This window comes from Spermophilus citellus (assembly GCF_964194105.1).
Source record: "Spermophilus citellus genome assembly, chromosome: 4".
Classification (NCBI taxonomy): Eukaryota; Metazoa; Chordata; class Mammalia; order Rodentia; family Sciuridae; genus Spermophilus; species Spermophilus citellus.
In genome coordinates, this window is record NC_138185.1 from 135,046,702 (window position 1) to 135,063,050 (window position 16,349).

A 16,349-nucleotide genomic window follows, 5' to 3' on the forward strand; every position below is an offset into this window, starting at 1 on the left:
GCCGCCTAGCAAGAATTCTGGCTGACCTGGTATAGTTCAGCGTGTGCGGTGAGGGAATCTCACCACCAGAGAAGTCACCTGAGTACCTTTAAAAATACATTTGTTTGGTTTTGCCTGGTTGCAGTCTTATTCTTGACTAGTGGATACAGTGTATTTGAAGATTTGCTGCAACCTTGAAACTTACTTTTCCTGTGTTGTGATGTGAGCTAGTAGAGGAAGGGAGCCCTAGGTGTTGCTTTTCAGAGTTGATATAAGCAAGAAAAAATTTGTTTGAAAATTTATACAATCTTAAGAGTAGCCATTTTTGAAAACAAATTGTTATATGGTTCCCAAAGTACCAATAAAATTAAAGAATTCCTGAGAAAAACAGGTTTCAAGATAATTTCAGAGCCTATGCCTATTTCTTGGATCCTGAAAGGCCTTTAGGATATTGGTGTTGACGTTTTGGGTTCAGTTTTCCTCTTCACTGTCCTCAGAGACTGTCTATATGTAACAGATGGACCAGATTGTGGCACAGCTGACCTGTTAATTTTCACTATTTCCATTATTAGAAACTTACATTGGTTGTGTGGCAATTTACATCAGCCACAAAGATGGGAAAAATTAATGGATTTTTAAATTGCCTTATAGACTATTTATTTATGGCCCCAAAACACAGACAAAATGTCAGTTCAGAGTTTTATTTGTAGGGGATATAAATCAGCTTCAGCAATAATTTTAAAATACATATTAATAATCCTTTTTATTAATCCTATGAATTCCTGAGCATAGTGAGAAAATATTATAGGAACTCAGTAACTATGAAATAAGTTAGAAGTAAAGAAATGGATCATAGTTTATCTGTGTGTGTGAGAGAGTATAACTAGTCCCTTCTTGGTGTTTATCATTACTGTTTATTATTGTTGCTGGATTCCACCTAATAGTCTCTTGGTTTCCTGAAATAGATAATTCCGGATTACTTCAAGAATTACAGTGCTGACTTGCTTTTTGTGTGTGTGTATTGAACTTTGTGGTGACATATAGACTTTCCCAAGTTCATAGTTGAGGATTTTTAAACAGTCAGTAAAGGCAGAAAATTAAAGGAGAGAAAATCCAGAGCAAGCTGTTCAAAACTAATCAGTAGGAAATTATGTAAACTTAATTAACTAGGGCATCAAGGGAAGGGCTATGGAGTATAATGAAATATTTTAGAAATGAGGCAAAGGAGCCAAACTAAAACAGGGTTAGTTGAAGTGTTCCCAGAAGGAAGGGTGGGAGAGCCCTCCCTGCACTGCTTAACCTTGTGCCTTGTTTTTGGCCATGAAACTCTGTGCCAGGATCCTGGGAGGTGACAGGTATATAAGGAGAGTCTGGAGCTGAATGAACTGAGTTGGGGGTGGGGGAATGAAGAGAGGGGGGTGGGGGGGAGGGGAAGGGAGAGGGGGGGGGAGAGAGAGAGAGAGAGAGAGAGAGAAGTTCTGGCTTGCACTATTTATTGGATGATGTTCATATAGTAAAATGGAGACTGAAATAGGCATTGTGATCCAGTTGCAAACCTCTGACCTTCCATTATTAACTGTACCAAAATGATTAGTTAGGATTTAGAGAAAATCTGTACATTTCAGACCTACGTTGTCGACCAGATAGAGAAAGACTTAAAGGTTCTCCACATGGGGCTCAGATTCAGTTCAATTTGGAAAGTATTTATAGAACACGTGTTCTATTAAAGGTGCTATGCTAAGCTGGGTGGGGTGGTGCACACTTGTTATTCCAGCTACTTGGGAGGCTGAGGTGGGAGGATCACTTGAACCCAGGAGTTCAAGACCGGCCTGAATGACGTAGCAAGACCCTTTCTCAAAGTAAAAAAGAGAGGAAAAAGGTACTGTGCTAATGATGCATGGAATAAATGCTGAGTAAAGCAGTATTGTCCTTTAGGAGCTTTTAGTCTATCATGGAGAATGAGATAAGTATATAAATGGTAAGTATACTAGGCCATGGTATAAAATAGTACTATGTCAGAAGACTCCTAAATGTCTGTCTCTAGACCCGTCTTTTCTCTTGAACCCCAGACCAAAATAATTAAGTACTTGTACCTTTCCCATAAACTCTTTATTGGGGATGCTGGAGATTGAACCCAGGGCCTCACATGTGCTAGGCAAGTGCTCTGTCACTGAGCTATACCCCTAGTCCTACCATCAACTTATATATATATGTATGTATATTTAGTTGCTGAGAGCCATAGCCAAGTAGGAATGACGCATGGCAATTTCCTTGTCAGCCTACCCAATGTTGGTTAGAGGGAGGACTCTCCATTGTGGAAATGGGTTTGCCTTGGACCCAGGTCATTTGCAGTGACATTGCATGTGTGTTTGAGAAAGGTGACCCTGCTCAAGGACCAGGGTGGATCCGGGTTTAGGGCCGTTCCAGGTTTAGGGTTGATCCTGCTGGGAATAGGGTGTATCCTGCTGCCTCAGGCGCCCGCTCCTTGAGTTCCCTTTGAGTTCTCCAGGGATTCAGAGGGTTTTTGGGATGCAGAGCCCGGTGGAGGTAGTGGATTTTCCCCAGAACGTGCGTGTAGAGTGCCGGTGAGAGTTCAGGAATAAAGAATTGCTGTTTGAATCTACAAGGCTGTGAGTGGCTCGTGATTTTGTGCCCAGCCAGACTGCAGCATTTAGTTGTATATGGACACGATATCTTTATTTATTTATTTTTATGTGGTGTTGAGGATCAACCCAGAGCCTCAAACGTGCTAGGCAAGAGCTCTACCATGGAGCTACAACCCCAGCCCTCTCCCATCGACTTTTGAGCAGAGAAAGAAATGTAAATTTTCAGTTTCTGACTCCTTCAAAGATAGAGTTAGAAATTTAGGTACACCCTGAGCAAGCCAAGAATGCATGCACACACACAAACAGAATGTTTCTTCAAAGCTATCATTTATTTGGGTTTCAAAAGCAGAATTTAGTTATTTTAGGAACATGGTATTTATTACATATACGTAAACATTTCTATATAAGACCTTCATGAAGAGGACAAACTCTCTAAAACATAACTGTCAAATGTTAGAAGATAATATATATGCAAATTCTTCATTTAAAAATTAGATTTAGAAATTCAGATAAAATACTCTAAGAATGATATGAAATTTTATTTTTGTTATTTCTTGTGATCTCAGTGACATGCTTTAAAAGTTTTTAAATTTCAGTAAAACAAATATAATATTAATTGTAGTATTTTAGCTATCTTTAGGAATATAGTTCCATGACATGAAGTATGTTTGCATTGTTATAGTAAAATTAGTGTCATATATTCCTAGAAATTTTCATTCTTACTGAAACTGTACCCATTAAATAATAACTCTCCTTCTCCCCACTGCCCTGTGGTGCTAGAGATTGAACTTAAGAACCCATACATGCCAGGAAGCACTTAACCACTGAACCACTAACTCTCTTGATTCTATTTTCTGTTTCTATGAATTTACTTTATATAAAATCATACAACATTTTTCCATTTGTGTCTTCTTTTACCTAGCATAATGTTGTCAAGGGTCAACCATGTGTTAGAATTTTCTTCCTTTTTAAGGTTGATTTATTAGTTCATTTCCTTTCTTTTAAGGATAAGCATAACATTGTGTATATAGACCACTTTTTTTCCCCTTAATCCATTTATCCATCAGTGGATATTTGGTGGTTTCTACAATTTGACTGTCCTGAATAAGGATGCTGTGAACATGGGTATGCCCATGTCTATTCAAGTCCCTGCTTTCAATTCTTTGGGGTATATACTCAGAAGTGAAATTGCTAAATCATATGCTAATTCTGTTTTTTTGTTTTGTTTTGTTTATTTTGTGGTTGGGAATTAAACCCAAGTGTGCTTTACCACTGAGCTACACATCTCTGGCCTTTTTAAATTTTATTTTGAGACAGGGTCTTGCTGAGTTGTTGAGATGGTTCTTGAACTTGGAATCCTTCTCAACCTCTACAATCACAGGGATTACAGGTGTGTACTACCATGCCTGTGTTGAATATTTTGAGAAAGTGTCATTCCTTTTTCTACAGTGGCTGCATCACTCCCATCAGCAATCCACAAGGGTCCCAATTTCTCCACATCCTTGCCAACATTTGTTATACATATATTTTATATAAATACAATATTTTATATTTTATACAACATTTGTTATGCTTACATAGTCATTCAAAGGGATGTAAAATAGTATCTAATTTTAGTTTTGTCTTGCATTTCCCCAATGAGTAGTGAATTTGGGTATCTTTTAATGTGCTTATTATATTAGCCATCTGTTTATCTTTGGAGAAATGTCTGTTCAAGTTCTTTACCCATTTTTAAATTGGGTTGTTTGTTGTTGATTTGTAGAAGTTCTTTATATATTTTGGATATTAACTACTTATCAGATATGTGATTTGCAAATATTTTCTCCCTTTCCATGGTTGCCTTTCATTCTGTTGATAATGTCCTTTGACACACAGCAGTTGTTAATTTAGATGAAGTCCAGTTTATCAGTTTTTGCTTTTGTTCTCTGTGCTTTTTAGAGTCATGTTCAAGAAATCATTGCGAAGTTTTCAAGGTTACAAACTTTTCCAATTATGTTTTCTTCTAAGCATTTTGTCGTTTTAGCTTTTAGGTTTAGTCTTTGATCCATTCTGACTTAATTTTTGTATATAATGTAACATAAGGGTCCAAATTTATTCTTTTTCACATGTCTATCTGATCACTATTTGTTGATAAGACTCCATTAAATGGTCTTGGAACCCTTTTTTTTAAAAAAAATATTTTTTAGTTATAGGTGGACATATATTTTTATTTTATTTTTATGTGGTGCTGAGGATTGAACCCAGTGCCTCACTCATGGTAGGCAAGCACTCTACCTCTGATCCACAACCTTAGCCCTTGGCACCCGTTTTGAAAATCATATGTCCACAAATGTGAGGGTAAAGCTCGCTATTATATTCCATTGGTCTAGATGGCTTTATACCATTTCCACACTGTTTTGATTACTGTAGCTTTGTAATAAATTTTTTTTAATTTTTATTTTTTTAATTATAGATGGACACAATACTTTTATTTTATTTATTTATTTTTATGTGGTGCTTAGGATCAAACCTAGTGCTTCACATATGGTATGCAAGGGTTCTACCACTGAGCCACAACTCCAGCCCTGTAATAAATTTTGAAGTCAGAAAGTATTTGACCCTAACATTGTTCTTTTTCAAGGATGTTTTGGTTATTTGAGGTTCTTTGGGATGTTATATGAATTTTATGACAGCAACATACTTTTATTGTGGTCTTTAAAGTATCTTATAAGAAATTTCCTATGACATTTTTTTTCAGTTAATATTTTATTTTATTCATTTTATTTTTTTATTATTAGTTGTTCAAAACATTACAAAATTATTGACATATCATATTTCATACATTTGATTCAAGCGGATTATGAACTCCCATTTTTACCCTGTATACATATTGCAGATTCACATCAGTTACACATCCACTTTTTTACCTACTGCCATACCTAGTGTATGTTGTATTCTGCTGCCTTTCCTATCCTCTACTATCCCCCCTCCCCTCCCTTTCCCTCCCCTCCCCTCCCCTCCCTTCCCATCTTCTCTCCCTACCCCATCTACTGTAATTCATTTCTCTCTCTTGTTTTTTTCCCCTTTCCCCTCACTTCCTCTTATATGTAATTTTGTATAACAATGAGGGTCTCCTTCCTTTACCATGACATTTTAATAGAAAAAAACTTCTTTTGAGGTAATTCTTTCTAGCTCACTGAGTTTGGGGTAAAAAGCAAAGTCTGATAATTTAAGCCAGTATAAGGTTACATAGTATTCTTTAAATCCACAAGAAATAAAATATAGGATTTAGAAAAGATACTTCCATTCTAGAGGGGAAAAAAAGCAGTTTACATGCCTTATGACTTTTAAAATTTTTATTGGAGAATATTCAGCTATTTAGCATTTATCCTAAGAGAAGAATCCTCCATTCTGCCCCCATACTGTCAATTGTCTTAATTTTTGCTTTACAAATTGATAAACTTGGGATGGTAGGGGAGGTTATACCACAATGTATGAAAGTTATTTTCATGAAGCAGCAAGTTGCTTTCTCTAGCAGATATTTAATAATTATTTTTAAAGAAATCTTAAATATAAAAATTTTATGCTTTTTTTCCTATCTGATAACAAGCCTTATTTAAAGAAATTTTTCTTTTTAAAAAAATTGTTCTAATTAGTTATACATGACAGCAGAATGCATTTCAGTTCATTGTACACAAATGGAGCACAGCTTTTCATTTCTCTGTTGGTATATGATGTAGAGTTGCACCATATGTGTAGTCATACATGTACCTAGAGTAATGATGTTCATCTCATTCCATCATCTTTCCTGCCCCCATGCTCCCTCCCATCCCTTCCCTCCCCTTTGCCCTCTCCAAAGTTCCTCCATTCTTCCCATGCCCCACCTCATTATGGATCAGCAGCCACTTATCAGGAAGAACATTCAGCCTTTGGTTTGGGGGGATTAGCTTACTTCGTTTAGCATGATCATCTCCAACTCCATCCATTTACCTGCAAATGCCATAATTTTATTCTCTTTTAATGCTGAGTGATATTCCATTGTGTGTGTGTGTGTGTGTGTGTGTGTGTGTGTGTGTGTCACAGTTTCTTTATCCATTCATCTACTGAAAGGCATCTAGGTTGTTTCCACAGTTTAACTCTCATGAATTGAGCTTCTATAAACATTGATGTGACTACATTACTATAGTATGCTAATTTTAAGTCTGAGAGGAACTTTTCTGGCTTAGTAACTTAGTACATCCCTTCACTTACTTTTCTCCCTTATCTATTCAAAGGAAAGATATTTTCCATTTTTGGTAGTGATGATCACTTTTTAAAATTTTCAGATTCCTTTTAGTCATTTTCGTTAAGAAGTGAGAAGTTCATTTTTTTCCATCAATATTAATATTTATTTGAATTATCAAATTTATTGTTTATATATACATATAGTTCATTTTAGTTATATATAACGTTAGGATTCATTCTGATATAGTTATAAAAGCATGAGATTTAATTTGCTCTAATTCAGTCCCTAGTACTTCTCTTTCTTCTCTCCTTCCCCCTCTGCTGTTCCCTTCCCTCTATTCTGCTGATCTTAATGTTTTGAACTTAGGCATGCTGCAGTCTTCTCTTTTCCTGTTTCAATTTTACAGTTATTTATTTACATTTACTTTGTAATATGTATAAGAGTCCTTTTTTATCCCCTCCAGTAGATAGAGTACTCTCCTTCCTGGCTGCCATGAGATGAGCAGCTTTCTTCTGCCACACCTTTCCAACCATGATGTTTCTGCCTCACCACAGGCCCAGAAACAATGGAGCCAGCCAACCATGGTCTGAAACCATCAGAAAAAATTAGTATTTCCTCTAAGTTGTTTTTCTAAGCTATTTTGTCACAGTGTTGAAAATCTGACTAACACACTTAGGTTCCAGCATATCAAGGACAACAAATGTGTATGTATCCACGGAAGCATTCAGAGTTGCCTCCCATGCTTGTCCTGTATTTGACCCATTTCGTCTAGGGAAGTTTTCGTGTAGGAAGGAATGGCCTACCTCCAAATCAGAACAAACAAACAAACAAAACTATCCAAATTCAATTATTCACTCCCCTGATGTGAGAGCAGAAACTTGTGAAAGCAAGTCCTGACAGGCAGAAGGAAATACTCAGATAAATGAAAAGCTCTATGAACAAATACAGATGTTTCCTGGTCCCTGGGCTTAAAATGGTGCCTTTTTCAGTTCTCTCTTAGCCTAAGATGTCCAGAAATGGGTATCCTAAAGTGAGTGGTCCACATTGACACTATAAATCTCAATTCAGTCATCATATGTTCTCTTAGAAACTCATCCAAGCCAGATTCATCTGCTTGGATTTACCGTTGGATATAGACTGCTGTAGGGAAATGTTGTGATGTCTACAATCACAGCACTCTTGCCCTGATACATTCCCCAGAAAACATTTCTTTTGCTCACTCTCCAGCAACATTTTTCCTAGGGAGGCCTGTAAGACAAGGTTGACAGGTTATGGCACATCCATGTCAATGGGTAACTGAACACAATTTAGGGGTAAACTGTCATTCCCTGTCATGGCTTAAAGTTCATAAATATCAAAGAAAATAACCTCCACCTAGAACTAGTACTCTGGTACCATCACCACCACCACCTCCACCAAAATGGGACACTTTTGTCTGTGAAAGGGACAGTAACTACTATGTAGAATCATAATTCAGTTAGTGTAATTAATTTCTTTCAACCTGAGCCCAGTCCTCAAATGGACATTAATATGACATAAGAGTATTGTGTAGTAAATTCTGGTGTCCTACAAAAGCAAAAACACCCAAAGCTGTTTTTTAAAATATTAGTAATCTTTAGTTTTTTTCACCTTGAGAGGGAAAGGTAGTGTAGTTGTATTTTTAAATCTGTTAATTAACAAGGGAGAATCATTTGGTCACTATTATGGTGAGTTGGAAGACGGTGCAAGAATTTACAGGGTTGTGTGGAGTGGGCTGTTTGTGTCAGACAGCCCCAACACACTGAGAGGCATACCCTGCTCTGTTTTGAACAATATATTTCACATTTAGAACTGTTAGGTCTTAGAATTTTTAAAGAGAAGTGATGAGGTCAGTAGGTCCAAAACATATTTTCTGTTTGTACCATTAGAACACTTAATAAAATCTTAAAATTAAAAAAACAGCATTAATTTAATAGTAAAGCTCCAGCTTTTGCATTAACACATCTGTGTATCTAGTGGAATATTAAAGATTTTAAAAATGTTTTTCTAATTCTTAAGAATGCAATTAATTTGGGCTGGGGTTGTGGCTCAGTGGTAGAGTGCTCACTTTGCACGCATGAGGCACTGGGTTTGATCCTCAGCACCACATAAAAATAAAGATATTGTGTCCACCTACAATTAAATATAATATATATATATATATTAAAAAACAAAAAATGAAGGCTGGGATTGTGGCTCAGCGGTAGAGGCTTGCCTAGCACATGCAAGGCCCTGGGTTCAATCCTCAGCACCACATAAAAATAAAATAAAGATATTGTGTCCAACTACAACTAAAAAATAAATATTAAAAAAAGAATGCAAGCATTTACCTTGATTAATACAATGAGTGACATAAGATTCAAATGTACCTTCATAATCTGAAATGATGGAACATGTAATTAAACATTAAAAAATATATAAATTCCTGAACTTAGATTCCAGAAATCAACTCTGGATATATAAGATGGAGAAGATAATATTTTATGGGAAAAGATCCAGAGGTTTTAGTTAACTATAAGCTCACCATAAAGAAAGGTGTCAAAACATTAGTCCCCAATGCTTATATTAAATTGTATTAAATAGGGAAGAAAGAGTTTTATAATCCATTTGACTGTTGTTGCCAAAACTTTAGTTTTGCATTCTATTCCAGGCATCAAATTTTAAGAAGGGTATTAACCCACACCCTTCAGAGAAAGGCAACAAGGAGATGAAGGGACTGAAAACAGCCATAGAAGGATGAATAAGAACAACTGGGCAAAGACATGTATAAAATCATGGAAAAAACTTTGGGGAAAAACTCAGAGATTATTTGATCAGAAACCCTTACTTTCAGGATGAAGAAACAGGCTCAGGGAGGTGTGTCCTGGGTTACATGGTGAGAAGGAAGCAGACTGAAGATTAGTTTCCAAAGGTGCCAAATGATAGGATAGCTGCCATGTAAGTGACTTGCTATGTGGGACAGGGGCCCGACATTTTTCAAAGCTTGAATAGTCAGAATCAAGACTGATGTTTCAAAATTAAAGAAAAGATTTGGGAAAAAAGTAGAAGGAAAAACTTTCTAGCTATTGTAGCTGCCTGACGTTGGAATTGGTTGCTATGAAAAGTAGTGAGCTACCTGCCATTGAGTAAGTTGAAGCAAAGGTTGGGTAGGATATTGGGACTATTCCTTCCATTCAGATAAGGCTCAACTACACAAGTTAATTATTATAGCCTCTTTTGATTACTAATACAGGTTGAGTATCTGTGATCTGAAGACCTTAAAACTGAAACTTTTTTAAATTGCTAACATGATGTTCAAAAAAGATTTTGGAGCATTTTGGATTTCAGATTTCTGAATTAAGAATGCCTCTGGTAAAGTATAGACTAACTGATAAAGTATATACAAAAATCCAAAAACTCTGAAATCTGAAACACAAGTATTTCAGATCAGGGATACTCTACGTATGATAGTTAACATTTATTGGGTTTTTGTTGAGGCACTGTGTTAGGGGATGTGTATGTGTGGTCTCTTTGAATCTTCAATACACATGGAAGCCGTGGCTCACAGAACCACTTGTTTGGCCTATGGTCACATGGGTAGTAGTTGGTGGGGTAGGATTCAAATTCAGGTGAGTCTGTCTTAGCCACTTAATTACAGTTGTTTGATTTGAATAAATATTAGTTACATCCATTTTTCATGATTGATAGCATTCCTAAACAGAAAGAGTCTCCAGTGAGAAGGCCCAGCCTGTTATCAGGGGGGTCTGTATTTATGGGTTTCAGATCTCATAGATGTGCTGTGCTCTTTAAGGCATATATATGCCATCACAGTCTTTGGGAATAAATCCTGTGGAAATGGTTAGCTATTTGCAGTTCCTGAGCCATTTCAGTAATGGTAGCAGTTATTTTAAATTATCACTTATCATTAAGAGACTTTGTGTTCCAGAATTTTCTTACTCTCTCTATAGTTTTAAAAACTCACAGTAGTTATTATAATCCATATATCAGTTTTTGATTTGGTTTGTCTCCCACTCAACCTGAGCTATTTTTTAAGTAAATTATTCTCTTTTACTTTGAGATAATTGTAGATTCACTTGCAGTTATAAGAAGTCATACAAAGAGATCTCACATACCTTTTACCTATTTCCCTCTGTAGTAACATCTTGCAAAACTCTAGTACATTTCACAACCAAAGATATGGCCATCGATAAAGTGAAGAAACAGCACATTTCCATCACCACAAGTATCCCTCCTCCTGCCCTTTGGTGGTCACCTTCTTCTCTCTCACCCTCCTATTCCTGACACCTGATAACCACTAGTCTTATTATCCGCTTCTATAATTTTGTCATTTTAACAATGTCATACAAATGAATCATACCATACATAACCTTGTCTTTTGTTTCCACTTAGCAAAAGTCTCAAAGATTTATCTAGGTCATTGAATGTATCAATAGTTTCTTTTGATTGCCAAGCAGTATCCTATAGTATAAAACATTTTCTTTAATCATGACCTGTTCAAGGTCATCTGTACTTTCAGTACTATGAATAAAACTATTATCTGTGTGAAGGTTTTTTGTGAACACAGGCTTTCATCTCTCTGGGCTATATGTCCAGGAGTGCAACTGCTAAGTTATATATGGTAGTTCCATGTTTAGTTTATAAGAAACTGCAAATTATTTCCCAGAGTAGCTGCACCATTTTACATTCCCACCAGCCATGTGTGAGTAACCTAGTTTCTTGACAGCCTTGCCAGCTTTTGGTATTGTCACTATTTTTTATCTTAGTCTTCCTGATAGGTATGTGATATCTCTTGGTTTTAATTTGCATTTCCCTAATGGCTAATGATGTTTTACATCCTTTCATATGCTTATCTGCCACCTGGATATCCTCTTTGGTGAAATATCTGTTCATGTCCTTTGCCTGTTTTATAATTGGATTGTTCCTGTTTTTATTGTTAGGCTTTGAAAGAGCCTGGGCTTTTATATAGACCCATTTCAGCACCATGCTGGTCATTTCTTTGCTTCTGTGCCATTCCAGGTGCCTTGCTCATATAACTCCCACAGCCTGACTTCTGTGAATTATTACAGATTGAAAAAGTCATGATTCCATTCTGAATAGTTGGAGAACAAAATATAGCTTGTCTAAAACTCAATGCTGCCTAGAAATCTTTTTTTTTTGAGATAGAATTCACATTTCATAAAATTCATGTGTTTAAAGTGTACAAATCAGTGGCATTTAATATATTCTCCAAGTTGTGCGACCATCACCAATATGTAATTCCATCCCTCCAAAAGAGAAATACTTGTTAGCAGTCACTCCTCACTTTCCACCCTCCTAGTACCCCAGGCCCTGGAAATCTCTAATATATTCTTTGTCTCTGTAGACTTGCCTATTCAGGACATTTCATATAAATGTGATCATGCAATATGTTACCTTTTGTGTTGGCTTTTTTCACTTAGCATAATAGTTTCCACCTTTAGTAGTTCCTTATAGTTCCTTCCCTCCCTTCCTCCTTTCCTCAGGATCTTGCTATGTTGCCAGGCTGGCCTTGAACTCCTGAACTCAGGTCATCCCTCCACTCAACCTCCTGAGTAGCTAGAACTACAGGTGATACCACTGTGCCTAGTTAGCATGTTTTAAAGATTCTCCATATTGTAGATGTATTAGTACTTTTTTCATTTTTATGGTTGAATAATATTCTGTTGTTGGATCGCCTACATTTTGTTTATCCATTCATTAGTTGTGAAAGTTTAAGTTGTTACCACTTTTTTTCTTCTATGAATAAGGTTAATATGAACATTTGTACAAGTTTTTATGTAGATGCATATTTTCATCTTGGATATATACCAGGAATGAAATTAATTTCTGGGTTATATGGCAACTCTTTATTTGTTTGGAGAATTTGCAAACTGTTTTCCAAAATAGGTGTTCATTTTACATTCCCATCAGCAATGTATGAGAGTTCTAGTTTCCCTACTACTTTAGCAACACTTGTTATTTTTTATTATGGCCACTTGTGTTTTTGATTATGATTATTCTAACAAAAGTGGTTTTGATCTGTATTTTCATAATGATTAATGATGTTGAGCATTGTTACGTGTGCTTACTGGCCATTTTGTTTTTTAGGGAAAATATCTTTTGATATCCTTTGCCTCTCTTTTAATTGGGTATTTGTGTTTTCATTGTTGAATTGTAAGAATTCTTTATATATACTGGATGCTAGACCTTTGTCAGATATGTTATTTCCAAGTATTTTCTGCCATTCTACAGTTATATTCTCACTTTTTTTTTGGGGGGGGGGACTGAGGATTGAACCCAGGGGTGCTCAACCACTGAGCCACAACCCCAGCCCTGTATTTTCACTTTTTTGGTGGTATCTGCTATTGTCTGAATGTTGGCATTCTCTTAAATTCTTGTGTTAGAAATGTAATTCCAAATGCTACAAAATTAAGAGATGAATTAAGAGATGGGGCCTTTGGAATGTGATTATATCATGAACATTCCACCCTTATGGATGGGATCGGTGCCCTTATAACACAGGTCTAAGAGAGCCTGATAAAAGTGAGGCTATCTATGAGGAACAGGACCTCACCAGATGCTGAATCTGCTGGTGCCTCAATCTTGGACTTCTTGGCCTTCAGAACCATGAAGAATACATTTATGCTGTTTGTGAATTACTCAGCCTGTGGTATTTTGTTATAGCAGCCTGAATACACTAAGACAATATCCTTGAAGAGTAAATATTTTTAATTTTTAATGAGGCCATTGAAATTTTTCCAAGTGCTTCCCATTCACAAGTACCAATCTCTCTTTTGTTCCCTTATCCTAGGAAAATGAAGTTGCCTTCTTCGTTCTGAAAAAGTTGAGATTTTTTTTTTTTTAGTTGTAGGTGGACACAATACCTTTATTTTATTTTTATGTAGTGCTGAGGATCGAACCCAGTGCCTTACACATGCCAGGCGAGCGCTCTACCACTGTACAATGCCAGCCCTTGAGATATTTTTTGTCATAAATTCCTCTATTTCCTTTGTCTCAAATTTATTAGTTTCTGTGTTGTTTCACTTTCTCTCATCTGCTCATATTCTCCTTGAAATACCAAAATTTTGCTTTTCCTTTTTACTTATTTGTTTTTGTTACAACTGCTTTTTATTTTATATATGTTGTATATATATTTTAAAAATAATTTTTATTGGTTCATAATAGTTATGCATATATTAGTATTTATTTTGACATAATTATAAATACACAGAGTATAGTTTGCTCCATTTAAATCCCCAGTGTTTACCCTTGCCCTTCTCTACTCTACTGATCTATTTATTTCCATTTTTTAAAAATGGTGTCTTGTGGATATATATAATGATGAGATTCACTGTAGTATATTCATATATTTACATTGAAAAGTTAGGTCAGATTCATTCCACTGTTTTTCCCTTATCCCATCCCTCTTCCCTCTCCTTCAATCCCCTTCTTCTACTCCCCTGACCTTTCTTTAATTTTGATGGGATCCCCACCCCAATTTCTTTTTTTCCTCTCTCTCTCCACCCACCCTAGTTTAGGCTAGCTTCTGCATACCAGAAAAAACATTTGACTGTTGTCTTTCTGAATCTGACTTATTTCACTTAGAATCTTCAGTTCCATCCATTTATGAGCAAATGACATAATTTCGTTCTTTTTCATGGCTGAGTGATTCTCGTGTGTGTGTGTGTGTGTGTGTGTGTGTGTGTGTGTGTGTGTGTGACATTTCTTTATCCCTTTATCCTAAGACATTTCTTTATCCTAGGGTACCTAGGTTGGTTTTATAATCTGGTTATTGCAAATTGTGCTGCTATAAACATAGATATGGCTTCTAAGAATGGAACTACCATATGACCCAGCTTTCCCACTCCTTGGTATATATCCAAAGGAACTAAAATCAGTATACTATAGGGATGCTTTTCCTTTTTAAAATGAACACTTCTGCCTAGTCCATTCAATCCCTTCCTGAACTTTATTTCAGTGATTGGCCTTTTTCTCCCTCTTAACATCAATAATCACTCATTTTTCTTCTTTCTTTTCTTTGTATACTCTCAGCTCTCTGATGCCCCTTTAAAGTATAAGGGGGGACTTTGCCAAATTTTATTTTCCCCTTTAATCTACCAAGGTATTTTTTATAACTTTTTAAAAAAATTATTTTTGTTCTTTTTTGACAGAGTATATTTGAACATATATACATACATGGAGTATAACGTCCCATTCTTGTTGTTGTACATGATGTGGAGTTACACTGGTCATGTGTTCATATATGAACATAGGAAAGTTTTGTTCTTCATTCTACTGTGTGTCCTATTCCCATCCCCACTTCCTCCCTTTCATTTCCCTTTGTCTAATCCAATGAACTACTCTTCTTCCTTCCTCCCACTTTATTGTGTGTTAGCATCTGCATATCAGAGAGAACATTTGGCCTTTGGTGTTTTGGGATTGGCTTATTTCACTTAGCATGCTAGTCTCTAGTTCCATCTGTTTACCAGAAAATGCCATAATCCATTCTTCTTTATGGCTGAGTAATATTCCATTGTGTGTGTGTGTGTGTGTATAAATAATATTTTCTTTATCCATTCATCTGTTGAAGGGCACTTAGGTTGGTTCCATAACTTAGCTATTGTGAATTGAACTGCTATAACCATTGATGTGGCTATGTTACTAGAGTATGCTGAGTTTAAGTCCTTTGAGTATATACCGAACAACAGGATAACTGGGTCAAATGGTGGTTCCATTCCAAGTTTTCTGAGGAATCTCCATACTGTTTTCCAGAGTGGTTTCACCAATTTGAAGTCCCACCAGCAATGTGTGAGTATATCTTTTCCCCCACATCCTCACCAATATTTATTATTACTTGTATTCTTGATAATTGCCATTCTGAGTGGAGTGAGATTTAAATTGTATATGGATGCAATATCTTTATTTTATTTATTTTTATGAGGTGCCGAGAATTGAACACAGTGCCTCACAGGTGCTAGGCAAGCATCCACTGAGCTGCAACCCCAGCCCCTCAGTGTAGTCTTAATCTGTATTTCTGTAATTGTTAGATATGATGAACATTTTTCCATATATTTGTTGACCGATTGTATTTCTTCTTATGTGAAGTGTCCAGTTCCTTTGCTCATTTATTGATTGCATTTTTTTTTTTTTTGGTGTTAAGTTTTTTTGAGTTCTTTATATATCCTGGAGATTAATGCTCTATCTGAAATGCAGGGGGCAAAGATTTTCTCCCATTCTATAGGCTCGCTCTTCATATTCTTGATTGTTTCATTTGCTGTGAAGAAGCTTTGTAGTTTGATACCATTCCATTTATTGATTCTTGATTTTACTTCTTGTACTTTAGGAGTCTTACTGAGGAATATGATTCCTAAGCTAACATGATGTAATGTTGGGCCTACTTTTTCTTTTAGTAGGCACAAATGTCTGTTTTAATGCCTGGGTCCTTCATCCACTTTGAGTTGAGTTTTGCACAGGGTGAGAGGAAGGGGTTTAATTTTGTTTTGCTACATGTGGATTTCTACTTTTCCCAGCACCATTTGTTGAAG

The 16,349-nt window shown here is 36.1% G+C and overlaps 1 protein-coding gene across 2 annotated transcripts in view; it reads left to right on the forward strand.

Annotated features, from left to right (window-relative positions):
* FRMD5 (FERM domain containing 5) overlaps positions 1–16,349 on the forward strand; it is a 334,173-nt gene that overhangs the window by 138,384 nt on the left and 179,440 nt on the right. The gene's annotated exons all lie outside the window — the stretch shown is intronic.